This window comes from Macaca thibetana, chromosome 8 (genome assembly GCF_024542745.1).
Source record: "Macaca thibetana thibetana isolate TM-01 chromosome 8, ASM2454274v1, whole genome shotgun sequence".
Taxonomy (NCBI): domain Eukaryota; kingdom Metazoa; phylum Chordata; class Mammalia; order Primates; family Cercopithecidae; genus Macaca; species Macaca thibetana.
In genome coordinates this window covers 88,701,030-88,721,175 of record NC_065585.1, presented here as the reverse complement: position 1 = coordinate 88,721,175, position 20,146 = coordinate 88,701,030, and the positions used below count along the sequence as shown (strand labels likewise).

At 46.5% G+C, this 20,146-nt stretch overlaps 2 protein-coding genes across 6 annotated transcripts in view; both read left to right on the top strand.

Moving 5' to 3' along the window:
* The window catches only part of CHCHD7 (coiled-coil-helix-coiled-coil-helix domain containing 7), a 1,019,570-nt gene that overhangs the window by 776,020 nt on the left and 223,404 nt on the right, over window positions 1-20,146 (top strand). The window lies entirely within an intron of this gene.
* The window catches only part of LYN (LYN proto-oncogene, Src family tyrosine kinase), a 138,774-nt gene that overhangs the window by 102,768 nt on the left and 15,860 nt on the right, over window positions 1-20,146 (top strand). The gene's annotated exons all lie outside the window — the stretch shown is intronic.

Below are 20,146 nucleotides of genomic sequence, written 5' to 3'. Positions count from 1 at the left end.
TCGACTGAGCATTTCAGCAGGAATGTGATAGGATGAGACTTGTGCTTTAAAAATTGCCCCAGCCACCGTATACAAAAATGATTAGAAGGGGTGAAAGCTAGAGTCCAGGGATGAGGGAGGGAGGATGGGCCTGAGCGAGGTCAGTGTTCCCTATCACAGGCACATAGAAATAGAGAAGGAATGTGCGTGGGGCAACTGAGGGCCGCCATTGCGGGCACGGGGTTGAGGTGGCTGATGAAATTAGCTTTGCTATACTGGGTTTGAAGTGCCATGAAACATCAGCTACAGATGGGCAGCTAGCATGGACAGGTGTTTTAGTATAGGGGTCTGGGGCTAGAGGCTTCAGGGAGGCTGGCGCCGCAGACAGTCATATAAATAGGGGTTGGATGAGGTCCCCTAGAGAGTGTGGGAAGGGACAGAGGATATCCCCAGACAGACCCCAAAGAAAGAGCTGAGAGGGTCAAAGTCAGAGTAGGCTGGGGACACCAGACGCACAGTAACCTGTAAGGAGGAGGTGGGGTTGCAGCGCAGGTGACAGGGAGTTCTGACACGCAGTCAGAGAACAGGGAAACTGCCAGGGGACTTTGCGGCAGGGAAGTCTTTGAGAACCTAACCGGACCCTTCCCAGTGACACGGTTTGGGTGGAAGCCAAGCCCTCGGCCTCTCTCCCTCTTCCTGATTCCTAGAACCCTGTTCTCTGCCTGCACAGCCTTCTCCCTAGCCCTGGCTGACTCCCCTTCCTCTTTTTCTTTCTCTGCTGCTGCTTTTCTCTCCATGCCTCCCTGACCACTTAGCACACCTCATTCTTGAAAAAAATGTGATTTCTCTTTGTACTTAAATGGAACCATGCACTTCTCATTCTTTTTTTTTTTTTTTTTTTTTTTTTTTTTTTTTTTTTTTGAGACAGAGTTTCACTCTCGTCACCCAGGCTGGAGTGCAATAGCACGATCTCGGCTCACCACATCCTCCGCCTCCCAGGCTCAAGCAATTCTCCTGCCTCAGCCTGTGAGTAGCTGGGATCACAAACGTGTGCCACGCCCAGCTAATTTTTGTATTATTAGTAGAGATGAGGTTTACCATGTTGGCCAGACTGGTCCTGAACTCCTGACCTCAGGTGATCCGCCCACCTCGGCCTCCCAAAGTGCTGGGATTACAGGTGTGAGCAACCACGCCCAGCCTCATTCTTATTTTTTAAAGTAGGTTCATACTGGCCTTCTTCTGTGATGGAATAAAATGAAATAAAATTACTGAGAGAGGAACTTAAATTATTGATTTTTAAAAATATATGGTTTTGTAGACTGCTGTAGAAACAGCATTCTTCGCCCACCCTCAGAGCACGTGCTGGAAGCGTTTGTGTCTGTAGCTATGCAGCTCGTGGGGCTTTGTGAAACACAATGAGAAGCATTTAAAAACTGAGTCACCAAAAGTAGCCCTTGCCCCCAATTAAGACCGGTTTGACTTAAATGTGTATTCTGAGGTCAGTTTGGTGCCTGGAATGCGTTTCCCCAGGTTTCACTGAGGTGCGGATCTCAGGCCTCCACCCAGCACAGCTCTGCAGATCTCACCCTGATTCTGTGTCACCCCAGGAAATGATGTGTCTGGGTTCCTTGGTGTGGTTTCTAAGGCAGCTCCTCTCTGCCAAGCAGCAGCCTGACACCCTGCCCAAGGCTCAGAGGGATGCCACAGCGTCTCCAGGGCTGCCAGAGGGCCACCTACCCTGGTGCGGAAGACCCCAACAGAGCTCCTGCCACAGTTGCTGCCTCCTGGCCTCATCCCCTCCCCACAGCAAGACCTGTTCCTTGGAGATGAGGCCTGCAGCTGACAGCCTTCCAGAGGCCCTGCCTCAGTAGGGCTCAGAGCCCATGTGCACAGGCGGCATTCCACCTAGGCAGGCCACAGTCCCCGGGAGGTGGCCACACAGGGTCCCCCTGAGCCATAGCTTTCTCAGCCAGTGGTCTGCCCAGCCCTCCTCACTCATAAGCAAGTTCTCTCATTTCTTCTTCCAAGATAGATCTCCCTCCTCCAGGTCACCATCGTCTCTCATCTGCACTATTGCAGTTGCTACTTTTTGTTTTTTGAGACAGGGTCTCTCTAGGTTATCCAGGCTGGAGTGCAGTGGCCATTCACAGGCATGATGCCACTACTCCTAAGCACAGGAGTTTTGACCTGCTCCGCTTCTGACCTGGGCCGGTTCGCTCCTTCTTAACCAACCTAGAGGTCCTCCACTCCCAGGGGTCACCATATTGATTCTGAACTTAGTGCAGACACCGGATAGGCATAGCACACTGCATCCCAGAGCTCCTGGGCTCAAGCCATCCTCCCGCTTCAGCCTCCCAAGTAGCTGGGATTACAGGCACACACCATCGTGCCCCACAGTTTCTTCTTTTTTTTTTTTTTTTTTGAGACGGAGTCTTGCTCTGTCGCCCAGGCTGGAGTGCAGTGGCCCCATCTCGGCTCACTGCAAGCTCCGCCTCCCGAGTTCACGCCATTCTCCTGCCTCAGCCTCCCGTGTAGCTGGGACTACAGGTGCACGCCACCGCACCCGGCTAATTTTTTTTGTATTTTTAGTAGAGACGGGGTTTCACCGTGTTAGCCAGGATGGTCTCGATCTCCTGACCTTGTGATCCGCCTGTCTCAGCCTCCCAAAGTGCTGGGATTACAGGCGTGAGCCACTGCGCCCGGCCCCACAGTTGCTTCTGAACTGGTGTTGTCCAGCTTGGCAAACAGAAGAAATCCAAGGTATACAGTCAAATTTGGATTTTGGATAAACAATAGCTTTTAACAGAAGGGTGCCCATTTGTCTTCCCAGGCAGCCCTGCTCCTAATGGGCCTCCCTCCTGTCTCTTTGGCTACCCTCTTTCCAGGGTCCAAAAAGTAGGCAGGGACAATTGGATGGTTTTAAAATTTTTGCCTTTTTAAAATTGTGGTGGTAAAATAAACACAAATTACACCATTTTAACCATGTCTAAGTCTATGGTTGTTGGCAGTAAGAACATTCACATTGTCGTGAAACCATCACCAACATCCACCTGCAGAACTCTTTCATCTTCCCAGAGAGCAACTCTGCGCCCACTCAATGCCAGCTCCCCACAGCCACTTGCTAGCCCCTGGCCACCCCCGTGCTGTTCTCAGTCTCTGTGAATCTTATAGACTGGATGGTTTTGCATCCCTGCTCAGCTCGTCCAGTGGGTTCCCACTACCCCCACAGAGACTCCCAACACCTATGCCTGTGACTGATACCTCAGCACTGAGCCCACCACACTCTTCCCTATCCCAGTGCCTCTCCAGAGCCCACTTCCTGGAAGCTGCTACCTTTTGTTCTGAGCCACACCACACCTCTTATCGAAAGACGCCTTCCTTGGCCGCCTTCTGAAGCAGTTCCATCCCAACTCCTGCTTACTCCATTCTCCTCAGTCTCGGCCCCCACCCATTTCTTCCATAGCATGTACTGCAATTTGAATGTTTTGATAAGTTCTTGTTTACCTTTTTATCCCCAGCACTTAGTGCAGTGCCTTATATACAGTAGATGCTGAAAAATGCTTGTTGGATGACTGTATTGGCCACTTAAAATGGGATTGACTATATTCAGTTTAAAACAAATTGTTTATTCTCTGTTTCATACAGCTCTGAATGAGTAACTGGAAGAACATATTTTTTGTGTGTTTAAACATTTTTTTTAAATGTAGAGATAGGGTCTTACTATGTTGTTCAGGCTGGTCTTGAACTCCTGGGTTCAAGCAATCCTCCCACCTCGGCCTCCCAAAGTATTGGGATTATAGGTGTAAGCCACCGTGCCCTGCCAGAACACATGCTTTTAAAAAGGTTTTCTGGCCGGACACAGTGGCTCACGCCTGTAATCCCAGCACTTTGGGAAGCCGAGGCGGGCGGATCACGAGGTCAGGAGATCGAGACCATCCTGGCTAACACGGTGAAACCCCGTCTCTACTAAAAAATACAAAAAATTAGCCAGTCGTGGTGGCAGGCACCTGTAGTCCCAGCTACTTGGGAGTCTGAGGCAGGAGAATGACATGAACTCAGGAGGTGGAGCTTGCAGTGAGCCAAAATCGCGCTACTGCGCTCCAGCCCGGTCAGGCGACAGAGCAAGAGTCTGTCTCAAAAAACAAAAAAGTTTTCTGAGTCATTATTCAGGTGTATTTAACCGTAAAGTATTTTCTTCTTCCCCTTCCTCTATCTATGGGTTTACTTTCCTGCACAAAACTTACCTCATTGGTTGAAGTAAAAGTGAGAAAAGAAGAAGGATGTAGAATATAAGTATCTGGGCCTGTGGGAAAAACAAAGTGCCCCTTTGTTTCACATTCCTTGTGGCGTAAAGAACACCAGGAGGAATGAGAAACTGTAAGTGAAGTATTTGACATTGAAGCCAATGGCAGATGCATTCCGCTTAATTTGGAGGGGAAAAAAAAACCCCACAACTGAACAGGTTTGTCCTCGCCCAGTGTCATGCAGGGCCTCATGGCCTCTCCCTGGGCACTGAACAGAGCCCTTTCTCAGCACCTGCTGGCAGAGGTTGATGCTGGAGTTCCCAGGGTGATGGGCTGACAGATTCTTCACAAAGTCAGGATTTCCAGTGCTTGTTCATTATCCACCCGGCGCCCCCAGTGTCTGCAACATCATTACCTGGCAATGTTAGATGTTACAGAGCCAACTACTAGCATGGTTATTAAGATTACATTTATACTTCAGGTTGAGTATCTCTTATTCAAAATGCTTAGGTCCAGAAGTGCTTCAGATTTGGGGTTTTTTTTTTTTTTTAAACCTTGGATTTTGGAATATTTGCACTATACTTACTGATTAACCATTTCAAAAAGTTTTGAATCTTGGAGCAATTTGGATTTTGGGTTTTTGGATTAGGTATGTTCAACCTGTAGTATTGTCAATGGGACCAATGGTGTGCTGAAGTATCTTTGATGCATTACAAGGAGCTGTACGGCTTGATCTTCTTTACCATTTCCAGACCTTCTACCTCCCCAACCCAGGACCCCCAGCTTTGGAGTCCATGCCATCAGACTGTGCCAGTCTGACTCACCTCTCAGCTGTGGTCCTTGGATCCCTGACCACTCCTCCTCCTTGCTGTTCTCAGCTCCGGCTGGCGTGCTGTTCCCAGCACAGCCCTGTCATCATTCCATCGTTTGTAGCCATCCCCACCTTCAAATACCAGCTTATCTGTGTCTTGACTTCCTCCCCTCCAAGACTCCATCCTCTCCCCTCGAGCCACTCTGCAGGCTGACCAGTTCCGCTGCCCTTTGCTTCATTTGATCGTTTCCACTTCAGCCATCACCTCCCTTCTGTGTGCTCACCCTCCAGTGCTCCAGCCCCTACAGCCTCAGCCTCTTGCCAGTACTTCCCGTCCCTTGAACCTGCCTGTCCCTACCTCCCCTCCGCTCCTGCTTCTCTTCTCTCCTCCCCTAGCTTGGAGACACTCATTGCCCCTCCCCCATGTCATATGCACCTGGCAAAATCCCAGCCCTATGGAAGTCCGACCCTTCACCTATTTTGCCCCCATGTCCACACAACAGCTGTGACCTGCACTGAGGTACCTAGCAGCTTTCTGCATTTCCAGTTCACGAGCACCAGCCTGAGGAGCCTCGTGAACCCCAACATGTGCCCAGTCCACTCCCTCTCACTGCCTGCTAGAAATAATGGCCCATCTTCCCCTTCTCTGCCCTCAAACCTTCCCCTGCATGCCTCTCTCTCTGTGGATTCCCTGCTGTCTCTTTCCCTGAGACAGGAGAAGCTGTCAGTCAAGAGCCCCAACATGCACCGGGTCCTGTGCTCTCTTGCTGTTTCAAGACATTGTTCTAGAAATTCCGCATTAGCGTTTTCCCTCACTTCTGCACTTTCTATAGAAATCAAAGTAAAGCCTTCACTTTCCTCTACATCCCTCTCCAGCTACCTCAGCCTCCAGATGTCTCCTCCCCCGATGACAAAAGTGCTTGCAGGACTATGCTCAGTTTCCCCAGTTCTCCCCCACCCACCCTCTCTTGAACCTCCCACCACTCGACCCTAGCAGTGCAAGTCAACAGTGACCCTCAGGACACTACATCCAAAGGGCACCCATCTCTCAGCGTCTTCCTAGGTGTCCACCAGCAGGGTCTGCTGCCGTGGGTCTCACTCCTCCATGGCACGTTTTCCTCACTTGGCTTCTGGGACACTGTTCTCTGCTTTTCCTTCCCTGTCACCAGCCAGCTCCTCATTTGCCCAGTGGTTAAACCTTGCAATGTCCCGGAACTCAGTCTTTCAGCCTCTTTTTTCTCCACACTAAGTCTCCTTAGTGATTCCACTGAAAGCATCGTATTCATTTCCTGGGGTTGTCAGGGGGCTTAAAACAACAGAAATGTATTTTCCTACAGTCCTGGAAGCCAGAAGTCTGGAATGAAGGTGTAGGCAGGGCTGTGCTCCCAGGTTCTTGGGAAGAATCCTTCTGTGCCTCTTCCAGCTCCTGGCAGCTCCGGTGTTCCATTCCATGTCTTGTTGGCCGCACTGCTCATCTTCCCGCCTGTGTCGTCTTCCTGTGGCCTTCTCTGCGTCTCTGTGTCTCAGACCTTCCTCTGCCATTCTCTCATAAAGATACCAGTGGTTGGATTTAGGACCCACCCTAAGTCCAGGGTGGGATTTCATTTTGAGATCCTTAATTAAATCTGGAAAGACTCTATTTCCAAATAAGGCCACATTCTGAGGTGAGTTTGCGGGGGACATTAGTTAATCCAGCACAACTGTCTAGACTCCGGCCACTCCGAAGCTTCTAGCTCCAGCCCAAACTGCTCCAGTGAGCCCCTGCTGGCTCAGCATCTGCCCAGAGATGTGTGTTGGGCATGTCAAACTCAACGCACCCCAGCTCAGTGCCTATTATCCCCTTTTCCAAAACCTGTACCAGCTGCCATCTTCTCCCTTTTGTTGATGGCAGCTCTGTCCTTGGAGCTGTCAGGTCCCAACACTCAAAGTCATTCTTGACTCTCTTCCTCTTACATTGCATATCCAATTCCTCAGCCAGTCTGGGGTTCCACCCTCAAAGTAGATTCACCTTCCTCACTCCTGCACATGGTCACTCTGACCCAACTTGAATACCCACTCAAAGTGAGTAATCTAGGAGCTGGCCGTCTACTCCTGTGCTCAGCTGTGGCTCCCCCCAGCCCAGTGGTCACACAGCAGTCAGAGCAATGCTTTGAGGCATAAATCAGATAACCCCCTCACTCTCGGCCCTCCAGTTCCTTTTGGCCTCACTCGGAATGCAAGGGGAAGCCCCCATAATGGCCGTTTGCCTGCGGTGTGTGTCAGTCATGATGTAGATTTGCTTTCAGAAGTTACTCCTTTTCATACATTTTTTATTGTTTTCTTTGTTTGGAAATCTATGTTTCAGGGTTTCATATGCTTATCATTAAACTTACCTTGGATTCTTGTTTAAAATCTGCAGGTGTCTAGGTAGGTCCCTCTCCCTGTTCGCAGTCATTAAGGACTAGGGCCCTGAATAAGCCGCAGGGGTCCTGTGGGCTTGGATAGACGGGAACCACTGTCGTTGAGAAGTTGCTGAACCGAGCGAGTGATCGTTTTTCTAGGTCACGCATCTTGCAAGGGAATGCTGCTTTTCCCCTTTAGAAAGCTGCAGTGCTGGGGAGGAACTGTATTCCTCTCACTGCTCTAAGTGAGTGAAGCCCAGTAATTGTTTGCCCAAATCACTAGGCATGGACAGATCCTACCTGGTGAGCAAAATGCTTGACCTTGCTTATTCCTCAGCTTTAGCCCTTGCAGCCACCCCCACCCACTCTTGCCCCCACATCCTTAGGAAAAGGAAAATGCAGGAGCAGCCACAGAGAGCAGATGTCACAGACTTCCCTCGCAAACACGGTATTTTGAAAACGCACTTCAAAGGGGTTGAAATATAAATAAAGATGATAGCAAATCTGTTTCGGGTATACTTGGAATTTCTTAGATCTTGTTACAGATTTCCTTTAAGTTTGTCACGGGACAAATAAGTCAGGGATTGTTTTCGGAGCCCAGGCGCTGTCTTTGCACAGGAATTCTTTTCAGAATAATACATGTCAAGTTCTTTTTTTTTTTTTTTTTTTTTTTTTTGAGACGGAGTCTGGCTCTGTCGCCCAGGCTGGAGTGCAGTGGCCGGATCTCAGCTCACTGCAAGCTCCGCCTCCCGGGTTCACGCCAATTCTCCTGCCTCAGCCTCCCGAGTAGCTGGGACTACAGGCGCCCGCCACGTCGCCTGGCTAGTTTTTTGTATTTTTTTTTTTTAGTAGAGACGGGGTTTCAACGTGTTAGCCAGGATGGTCTCTATCTCCTGACCTCGTGATCCGCCCATCTCGGCCTCCCAAAGTGCTGGGATTACAGGCTTGAGCCACCGCGCCCAGCCTACCTCAAGTTCTTTAAGGTATTTTGTCTTAGCTGAAATATGGCACAGCTGCCTGCTATGTATTTTCTTCTTCTCAGCTATCTGACATGGTGTATATTCATGTGCTGAATTATTACTTTCTGTCTTCCCCCATCAAAAGTAAACTCTGAAGGCAAGGACTGTGTTTAATGGACCTGCAACTGGGTGGGGCTTGTGGGATACAGACAGGACTGTGTGTGGTTGGATGGAAGGGGATGTCAGTTCTCGTTAGCTAATGGAGATACCTTGACCTTCAGTCTTTTAATATACTAAGGGTGGCTGGGTTCAGTGACTCATGTCTGTAATCCCAACATTTTGGGAGGCTGAGGCAGGAGGATCACTTGAACCCAGGAGTTCAAGACCAGCCTGGGCAATATAGTGAGACCTCATCTCTACAAAAAAAATAATAATAATAATTGTGTGTGGCAGTGAGCACCTGTGGTCCCAGTTACTCAGGAGGCTGAGATGGGAGGATTGCTTAAGTCCTGGAGGTTGAGGCTGCAGTGAGCTGTGATCCTGCCACTGCTCTCCACCCTGGGCATCACAGTGAGAACCTGTCTCAAAAAAAAAAAAAAAAAATCCTACCTTATATATATACTAAGGGAGTAGTCATGGCATAGCATCCTAGTGACATTACAAATAGCAGCCGTATCCCTTTATATTCCTGCCAGCAGTGTGCGAGATTTCCAGTTTCTCCACATCCTCACTAACACTTGTTATTTTCTGGGTTTTGATAATATCCATCTTCGGGGTAGTACAGTGAGTTTTGAAATATCCAACCCAATGACATAGTCCAGTGAGTTTTTGCAAGAGAAAGTAAACGGGTATTCATTGACAAACTTTTCTTCCTGTTTTCTAAAGAAGGTAATTCTGTTTCGTGGACACTTAATGATTTAAATATGGGTATTTGGTGAAGCTGTCATTTTGAAAATCATCTCTCCCCAAGGCATTGCGGGTCCTTGCATGCTGATGGATTGACTAGATTTTGAGCAGTAACAGAAATCTCCACCAGTCCTAAGCTTGGATATGCCAAGCACTGCCTCATCTTTTAGCTATGAAGGTAGTCTACAGACTGCAAGCTTTAACTTGACTGTTTGTTATGATTATTATTATTTTAGAGACAGAATCTCTTTCTGTTGTCCTAGGCTAGAGAGTAGTGGATGTGATCATAGCTCACTGCAGCCCCAAACTCATAGGCTCAGGCAATCCTCCTGCCTCAGCTTCCTAGGTAGCTGGGACTACAAGCATGTGCCACTACACTCGGCTAATTTGTAATTTTTTTGTAGAGATGGGGTCTTGCTATGTTGTCCAGGCTGTTCTGAACTCAAGCGATCTTTCCTGCATGTCCTCACAAAGCACTGGGGTTACAGGTGGGAGCCACCATATTTGGCCTAAGTTGACCACTTTTTAAATTATCTGGTTTTCTTATTTCTTTTTGCCTCCTTTTTTTCCACTGCCAACTTGGTGAGCATTGTATTTTTAGAATAGAATAAAAAGAATCTTTTCTTGCCAGGTGCAGTGGCTTATGCCTGTAATTTCAGCACTTTGGGAGGCCGAGGCAGGCAGATCGCCTGAGATCAGGAGTTCGAGACCACACTGGGGAACATGATGAAACCCTGTCTCTACTAAAATACAAAAAATCAGCTGGGTGTGGTAGCGCGTAGGTCCCAGCTACTGGGGAGGCTGAGGCACAAGAATTGCTTGAGCCCCAGAGGCGGAGGTTACAGTGAGCCAAGATCGGATCGGGCCCCTGAACTTCAGCTTGGGCTACAGAGTGAGACTTCATCTAAAAAATAACAAAATTATATATACATATATATGTATATATATATTCTGTTTATTTTTTTATTTTCAGACAGAGTCTCACTCTGTTGCCCAGGCTGGAGTGCAGTGGTGCAATCTTGTCTTGCAACCTCCGCCTCCTGGGTTCAAGCCACAGCTTCCTGAATAGCTGGGGTTATGGGTGCCCGCCACTACACCTAGCTAAGTTTTATATTTTAGTGGAGACAGGGTTTCACCACGTTGGCCCTCGAACTTCTAGCCTCAAGTGATCCACCCACCTCAGCCTCCCAAAGTGCTGGGATTACAGGCATGAGCTACCATGGCCGGCTCAAATCTTTCTTTTTAGAGGAAGGAACCAGTGTGCATGAATGCTTAAGAGCACAGACTCTTAAGCCTGGACCAGCCAGGCTCAGGTTGGAATTCTGACCTTTCTAGGGAAATTGTAACCTCTCCAAGACTCAGCTTCGTCCTTATTACTATGAATATAACCTACTTTATGGGCTTGTTTTAATGATTAACATGCCTAGCAAGTGCCTGGGCAAGTAAGTAGCTAATACATGGTAGCTATCATCATCATCATCAAGGTATAGATTTCACTATTTCTTAGCAGTTATACTTGTAAAGAGGAGACTATTATGATAACCAAATAAAGCTAAAATAAAATTTCTAAGAAATTTTGATCCCAAAAAAGCAGAGTACAAACAAGAATGCATGAGCTCTCTGTTACATCCCTTTGCTCCATCCAAATTATGGATTGAAGATTAGAGGGATCTAGTGTTGGGGAATCAATGAATATTAACAAGTAGAAAAGTGTTTCTGTGACAACTGTTGAGAGGCGTAAAACAAATGCTGTCATATTTGCAATACAGACAAGATGTGTTCTTAACCTTTCTTTTTGCCAACTCCCTGGTGTGCGTGTGTGTGTTTACATTCTATTTTCTGTTGTTATTAAATGGTCTTTTTAGGTCAGTTTGGGATTGATTCCAGGGGCTTCCTGTTACAAAAAATCCTTTAGAGAGACTGTAGGTTTTACTCAATTGCTACTTATTTTTCAGTTCCAACTTATTAATATTGTTATTTTATAGGCTTTCTAGGGCTTTTGAACATCATTAATTATGTGAATTCTTTTTCTCAAGCATAGGAAGACAATACATCCTTAGAGAGTAAAGCAAACAGTGCCTACTAAAACAGGTAAAGCACCAGGAAAATCAGATCTTTGTTTTTCCTACTTTTTGACAGGTTTCTCATTTAATTTTTCTCACTGCTTGTCTAGATGACAAATGTTTTCCAAGCAGCCAGTTCTAAGACAGGTTGCATTTTCAGTTCCAGTTTCTCATTTAGGCTGGAATTTCCTGGGGGTAGATTTTAGCTTTGCTTGAGAGATCACATTCAGCCCCTCAGTAAGGTTCCTTTGATCCCTTTTTTCCCTCAGTCATCTGACAGAAATGGGGGTTCTTCTCATTAATGTGAAAAAAAAAAAAAAAAACTCACCGAGCAAGATAGCCTTACTTGTCTTTGCCAATTTCTCAAAAAGCAATAGTAATTAGGATGAACAGAAGAGCACTAAAGCAAGATTTCCAGAGTGAGGTCATCCACACAACACTTCATTATTTGTCCAAAGCATTGCTCATGTTCTCTGGTGGTAGCAGCCGGGTATGTGTGCTGAGCAAACAGTCCACAGGGCACATGCCCAGCAAGGCTGGTGATGGCTCAGAGCCTGTGCCTCGGGTGGGAGAGAGCTTGCTGGAAGCCGGTTTCACTGTGTGGGGTGCTGGGGTTGACAGATTTCTCATTGGGCCTTTGAGAAAAGCAGGAAAAGATGAATGACCTGGATGGTCATCACTAGGAAGCTACTAGGCAGGGGCATTATTTGAGCTCTGCTTGGGTTTGTAAAACATAATTGAGATTTCCCTCTCCGTCAAATCTGCATAAAAGAAGTCCATCTGATATATTACCTAGGGCCTTGGTGGTTAGGAATTTCCCATTTCTGTCGTGGCCAGAGGCAACCCCCTTCTCAGTGGGTGTATTTGATGACACAAAGCCACAGTCTTTCATGAGGGAGAGCCCAGTTGCCTTTTCTCGAGGCGGTCCAGGCAGGTGCATGTGGATGGGGCTTGCTGAGCCTACTCATATGGGCACTCCCCATTCAGGAAATAGCAACTTGGACTTTCTGCTTTAACATTGTTAGAGGAGAGGGAATTTAAATGAGTGCATTCCACTCAAATGTTTTCTAAAACTTTGGTCTGATTTAACCGGACCAAAAACTATCTGAGATAGGTCTCGATCAATTTAGAGGTTTGTTTTGCCAAGGTTGAGGACCGTGGCTCATGCCACAGCCACCAGAGATCCTAGGAACATGTGTCCAAGGTGGCTGGGATACAGCTTGATCTTACACATTTTAGGGAGACAGAGGTTATAAGCAAAGACATAAATCAGTACACATAAGGTGTACATGGGTTCAGCCCAGGAAAGCGGGACATCTTGAAGCTGGCAGGGGAGGTTGCCAGGCCATAGGTGGATTCAAAAATCTCGTGATTAGCCAGGCACAGTGGCTCATGCCTGTAATCCCAGTACTTCGGGAGGCTGAGGTGGGTGGATCACCTGAGGTCAGGAGTTTGACACCAGCCTGGCCAACGTGGCAAAACACTGTCTCTACTAAAAATATAAAAATTAGCCAGGCATGGTGGCGGGCACCTGTAATCCCAGCTACTCAGGAGGCTGAGGCAGGAGAATCTCTTGAACCCAGGAGGTGGAGGTTGCAGTGAGCTGAGACCGTGCCACTGCGCTCCAGCCTGGGTGATAGAGCGAGACTCTGCCTCAAAAAAAAAAAAAAAAAAAAAAAAAAAAAAGTCCTGATTGTCCATTGGTTGGAGGAGTTAAGTTTTGTCTGAAGAGTTGTAGTAAGCTTGAGTTAAGGTATGGGAAGTGGTGGTTGTAGAAGCAAAGGTTCTTGTTATGTAGATGAAGCCTTCAGGTAGCAGACCTCAGAGAGAACAGATGTGAATGTTTCTTATGGGACCTTAAAAGGTGTCAGTTAAATCTCTCCTGGATCAGGAAAAGACCTGGAAAGGGAATGGGATTCTCTACAGAATATGAATTTCCCCCATAAGTGATGACTTTGCAGGGCCATTTCAAAATATGTCAAAAAATATATATATTAAGGTAAAATAATTTGATCTTCTTTAGAACCTGTTATCTATCATGTGATGATATACTAAAGTCTGGTTGGAATTTAGTATCTTATTGCTACAAAGAGTCTGTTCTATCAGTCTCAAGATCTCTATTTTCATGTAAATGCTGGTCATTGATGTCTACACTCCAAAAGGAAGAAGGGCACAATGAGTCATGTCCAATTCCCCCTTCTCATCATGGCCTGAACTAGTTTTTCAGGTTTCTTTGAAATCCCCTGGGCCAAAAGGAGGGTCTACCCAGTTGGTTAAGAGGCTTAGAATTTTAATTTTGGTTTACATATTTTGAACGTCATACCCTGGGGAAAAGTTATTTGCAAAGTAAATAGGACTCTAAATTTTGTATTCTGTCCCCACCCTGCCCAGCATAAGTGTCTATGTAAGTGTGTCTGTGTGTGTGTGAAATCGTACTAGAGATGTGAATATACCAACAAATAGAGACACGCTGGCAGCACTACCATGTCGACTTAAGCAGCTGTGTCCCTAGTGACCTCTGAGATGCTGCTTGGGGTCTGAGGTCTATCCCTGTTCCCACTCTGCCACCAACCCTGACAGCTGGATTGCCTCCACCTGGAGGAAGTGGCACCTTTTCTCACCTGTTGTGGCCCCAAGGGTGTCTCTGTTGAAGGGTTGACACTTCCTGTTTCACACCAGCAGTGGGGGAGAAAGTCCTGCCCCTTTGGGGTCAGAACGTTGGGTAAGACCTAACTTCTGTCTTTCTCTGGTCCACGTGTGCCTCTAGCTGCCTCAAAGACCTGACTTGTGGAAGGCATCTGTTCAGCTGATTGGCAGTGGAGGAAGAGGCAGACACTTGGTTACTAACTCCTTTTCTTCTCATTGTACATTAGAAAGGCCATTCTGGATGACTGGAAGTCTATCTATCCAGCCAAACAAGATAAGGCTGCCCGTTAACTCAGTAAATATTATTATTAATATGTTCTGTGTACCTAGACTTTTCACTGTGTACAAGATACCGAGAGTTTCACCAGAACCCTCCACCCCCAGGATTTGCTCTCTGACCCAGTAGTTCTGTGCCTCCTCCCAGGATAGCAATGGCCTCGGCACGGTGTTCTGTGTCATTGGCTTCAGGCACAGGCATTTTCAGGAAACAGTTGCCTTGCTCCACACTCAGAGTTTTGGTCATAGTGCACCCCCACAGGCTCCCTTATCCCTGTGCTCAGTAAACCGCTTTTTAAAAATGAAAATGAAAAACACAGAAACAGCAAAGGTAGAAAATACCATCATATGTTTTCACTGAAGGCAAAAAAAGGAACTAAAAACTGTGCGTTGGCCATGCTATTTGAGCCAAAGAGCATGCGAAACATCAGCACATCTCAGCTTAAGTCAAGAGTACGGAAACCTCACTGACATCGTCTCTTTACATGATTAGTCTCATTCTTGGTAATGGGGATATTTTTTATTTCAGACTTCCAGTAGCTTCACACATCAACTTTCTAAGACAGAGTTAGACATCAGCACCAGATGAAAGAGGCAGTTTAAATTAGTTCTTTGGTGTCAGCAGGTGGTTCAGAAAGTTGGGGTTTTCTTGTCTTTGTTCACCCCTGGGCCTGACCTTATGATGAAGAGAATCACGTGGCCTAAGATGAAGAGAATCTCCTCATTTGATTTAGAACCAAAAGATTGTATCGGTTTCCCAAGCCCTGTGAGTAATAGCTCCAGGCCCAGAGCCATGATAGGGAGGGAGAGGAACTGGGGCCTGACACTGTATCCCCTGCCTCCAAGCCATGAGGCCCACAGAGTCCTGACCTAAGTTGCAGGAGAAACAAGCTCAAGCCATGTGTTCCAAACAGTCGATGGGCTAGGAATTCTTCCAAGGTATTTCGAGAACCTTCCTCACCTGCCCCTTCCCTCACCCCATCTCCATAATGGAGCCTCCTCCTCCCTGGCCTGGGCTCCTTATGCTGGCTCCACACGTCTTAATCCTTTTGTTAAGCTGAGTTGCATCCGGACTTCCTCTCCAACCATTATGAGGCTAACAGTCCACCTCTGAGGTTGCTCAAAGGCAATATCTTGAGACTAAGATTTTATTGCAATCCTGAAATAGCTTAAGCTTTCAAGCCTATGATCTAGTGCTGTGCTTCTCAAACTTTAAGCTCTGGAGGCTGGGAAATCCAAGATCAAGGCACCAGTAGATACAGTGCCTGGCGAGGTAATTCTTTCTGTGTCCTTACATGGAAGAAGGTGGAAAGGCAAAAAAGGGTCAAACTCTGTGTGAAGCCTCTTTTATAAGGGCCTTAATCCAACTCATAAGGGAGGATCTCTCATGACCCAATCACCTCCTAAAGGCCCCACCTCTTAGTGTGATTGCCTTGGAGATTAAGTTTCAACATGAATTTAGAGGGACACGTTCAGATCATAGCATCATGCATTTGCAATCAGGGTAAGATTGCCCCCAAGGGAGCAAAAATTGATCCCTTAGGGGTGAGAAAATCTTAGATACTACAATAGTTTGTGGCCCTCCAAAGTTACCTAATACAACCTTCTTTCCTCATACTTAATTTCTCCTGTTAAGGATGCCTTAACTTTAAATTTTAATTTTAATTCAGTAATTCTTCCTGGAGGAATGATAATGGAAAAAAAGTTTGAGAAACAATATTCTAGACAGAGACAACCTAAACAAAGCTTTGCATGTACGTCCTGAAATGGGAACCAGAACTTGGCCTGGGGAGAGCTTGTGATTCCCTTTCTGAGGGGTGAAATTTTGACTTAACAACACTGAGAGGAAACCTTAGAAATCTCTTTTTATCTTCTCAGAGAAGAAATACTCTCTCAATGAAATCTTTGGGTTCCAGGAGCATTTAGTTAACTCTTGGTACTGAGCTCTCTTGTGGGTCTGACATTCTGGAGTGTGGTGTTAGGAACGTGGACTTTGAGGTCAGACACACCTGGTGTAAATGGGAGCATTCCCCTTCACTCTGCGGCTTTCAACTGGTTCTTTAATTTCTCAAAGCCTCATTTGCATCTGTACAACGGAAGTAAAACCTACCTGGTCAATTTGCTATTAAGATGAAACATGAATTGAGTGTAAACGATGTGAAGCAGTGTTTGGTGTATAGTAGGTGTTCAATTAGTGGGGGGGGAAATGGTGGTTATTAATATCCATCTACCTACCCACCTACATATCATCGTCATCTTAGTAAAATGTATGTGGGCAAAAAACAACAAAACAGTCTTCTGAATCAAACACATCCTCTTCTCATCAAGCATGACCAACTCTGTGTAACTCCCACAGAAGTCAGGCTTTCCAACCTGCTGGAACAATAGGAAGTGGGAGTCCCTGGGGACAGCTGAGCCTTGCTTTATGTATTTATGTGACAGCTCTTTCTGCAGTGCTGAACGCTACATGGCCCTGGAAGAGGAAGAAGGTATTCCATGAAAAGTTGACCCTACATTCAGTTAGCCAAAGGAGTCTCCGATTTCTTCCTGCTGTTTGAAATAGAGCTGGATTTACTTTAGCTGTAGTAAATAGACCGACTTCAACAACAACAATTAAGGTTTTTAAAAAAAGAAACCAAGGAAGAACAATACACAAAGACCAGGGAAAGAATAAAGAGAATGAATTAATTTTATGTAAGAGGAGAGTTGTGATATTTATGATCTGAAAAGCAAATCATATCTGAGAGCTTTTATTTTGCTCCCATATTCATTATTTATTCTACTTGGCTAATGCTATTGTTTCTAATCTTGCCTTGGTGAACGCTTTTATTACCATTTAGAATCTGAGCTCCTTAAAGCACTCTGGCATGGAGAAGAAGGCCAAAATACACTAGGCTTGTTGCAAGTCTGTTATTATTTCTGAGAATCATTTTTTTAAAAGCACTCAGATTTATGCAAATACGGGATGTAGGTAGGTGTGACAAAAGCCTTACTAACAAGTCCCTGGAGTGCTTTTTGTAATGAGTTGATCATCAAAATCTGTTCCCGAGAAGGAGAGCCATGTGTGTCCTTGCTGCTGTGTGGGAGGCTGGGTCCCTGCCACCGCGCCCACCTGTGTGGCCAATCAACAGCCTTGGGGGAGGGGCCAGCACAAGGTTCCTGGTTGCTATTGTCAACTGTGGTTTCAGGCCCAATTTGGGACTTCAGCCAGCTTTGGCTTCTTTGGGTTCTTGGCCTAGTTTATATATAATTATTGGAATGTTAGGTAGATAAGTGTCTAAGAACTAAGAATTTTTAAAAGCTGCACTACCATGGAATGGAGCCGGGAGGCTGGAACAGAGTCAGCTGTGACTGCTCAATTGCTGCTCTCTCATCTGGGCTCCCGTAACCAACTCTAGTCTGTTTGAGCCAGGCATGGTGGCTCTATCGCCAAAAGCCTACTTGGTTATAATCATACACTCCTTTCTTTCACACATGCTCAGCCTGATCTTCGCTCTCCACTTTTCCCAGTGTTACTGGCTCTTTCTAACAAGTCTTGTTGAACTTGGGTTACCAGCAGACAAAAGGAAACAGAGGCAGGGCTCCTCTCTCCCAGCCGCCACCAAAATTGCCACCCCGTGTCATCCGTTTCAGTAGTGCCCACTCTAGAAGGAGCTATCCTGAACTTTCTGACGCCCTCACCATGCCACTCCCTGCTGTTTCTGGGCAGCAGAGGCTTCCTAGAGCAAGTCAGACTCGGAGGAGCTCTGCCCTTACCTGATTGTCACCACTGCCCACCTTCTGTTGACTTCCCAAAGAGGCTGTTTGAATCTTTTCCAGGGTCAGGTAAAAGTTGTGCATCTCCCCAGTGCTCAGAGTTTGTGACAGTTGGGAGAAAGGCAGGGGACACGAGGTCACTGCTCTCCGAACCTGCCCTGTCCTTTTCCTGCTATCCGTGTGGTTTCTGCCCTGCTCAGCCCCTGTCCTACTTCTCAATTTCCTCATGAAATCAAGCCTCCTGCTGTGCTCAGTGGCGGGATGCAGGAATGCGCATGCCCTACACCTTCCTTGGGTTCATGTTCCTGTAGAAATTATGGACAAGTAGTCAGGTGAGGAGCAGGGAGCGCTGGGGACGCACGCACACCTGGCAGGAGAGGGTGTGCCAGGCATGGCTTCCGGGAGAAGTGAAATCTCAGCTGAGACCGGCAGACTGCTTAGATAGGGTGAAAGGGGCAGGGAGGGAATGAACGTTCCACACAGAGGCAGGGGGTGTAGAAGCACAAAGGAGGGGGTCATGGTGAGGAAGTGGAAGGTTGAGCGGGGGCCGGGTCATACAGGGCCTTGGCAGCAGTGCAAAGGAGCTTGGACCACATTCTTTGTTTCCACTCAGAAGCGAAATACTGGACTGAACAGTCTTTGAGACGGATGTAGGCCACACTGATTGTTTTACTTGAGATTTTTGTGACCATGAGAATGTCATCTGCCAAATCCCTGCAGTAGTGGGCTAACAAGATAGTATTCTGGTCATATGAAAACCCCAGTCCATTTCCCTAAGGACTTACTTTGTCTCTGATAAGAGGTTTGGTGACAAGTTTGAAGGTTCCAATGTGTACAAGTGAGAATAGAAAAGATACTTTCAGCCCTGGTGGTGTTTATCGACTGGCCAACATGACAACACTGAGAGCATTAAACAGCATAAAAATAATGACAAAGCTATGATCAGCAGCTACAGATGGTTTTTGTACACATTGACCATCTAGGGCAAGTAAAGGGGAGTTCAGGGAAGGCCCACGGAGCAGAAGGCGAGGCCAGGGATTGGCCTAGAGGGGAAGGAAAGGCAGACCCAATACTAAGGAGCTAATCTTTTGCTAAGCAACCGGAATTGCTTGATCACCAGGGATGCTATTGCAGATGACTGGGGAAAGTCAGATCCTCCAAGCTGAGCCATCTGCAATTCAAGGTAGAATCTGGCAGAATACATTCATTCCTGCGTGAAAAGTTCGAATCAGAGTTTTCTCTAACTGCTTACCAGATACACTACTACTTGGCTTTCTTTCCTTCTTGCCCTTTTTCTTGCTTCTTACTTCCCTCCCTTCCTTCTCTCTCCTTTCTTATTTCCTTCCTTCATTTCCTTGTTCCTTCCCTCTTTCCTTGCTTGCTTTCTTCCATCCTTCCTTCCCTCCTTCCTTTACTTTATTCCTTCCTTCTCCTTAACATTATAATTTGGTAATGTCTTCCTTAAAAACCTGACTTTGGAACAATACTACACTTTCTATTCAGCAACGAGTAGTAGTTTTGCCTCCCTATGTTATTGTTGTGTTTAAATCCTGGATTCTTTCCTGCTGTCATACTTTGTCATGAGAGTGAATCTTGCCGGGTGTGGTGGCTCATGCCTGTAATTTCAGCACTTTGGGAGGCTGAGGCGAGTAGATCACCTGAGGCCAAGAGTTCGAGACCAGCCTGGTGAAACCCCATCTCTACTAAAAATACAAAAATTAGCCAGGTGTGGTGGCACATGCCTGTAATCCCAGCTACTCGGGAGGCTGAGTCAGGAGAATCACTTGAACCTAGGAAGCTGGAGGTTGCAGTGAGCTGATATCGTGCGACTGCACTCCAGCCTGGGGGACACAGTGAGACTATCTCAAAAAAAAAAAAAAAAAAAAAAAAAAAAGAGTGAATCTTTGTGATTATCCTAGAGGGAATATGCAGAGAGAACTTGGAGAACCAGTTCCATGGGCTGTCGATTAACCTGACGGAAAGGACATCCTGTTCTTGATAACTCAATAATTTATTTGTATTAGCATGTCACTTTCTCCAACTCTATTTTTAGAGTTGGTTCTGGCTGCCATAATAAAATTCCATAGACTGGGTGGCTTAAACAAGAGACATTTATTTCCCACAG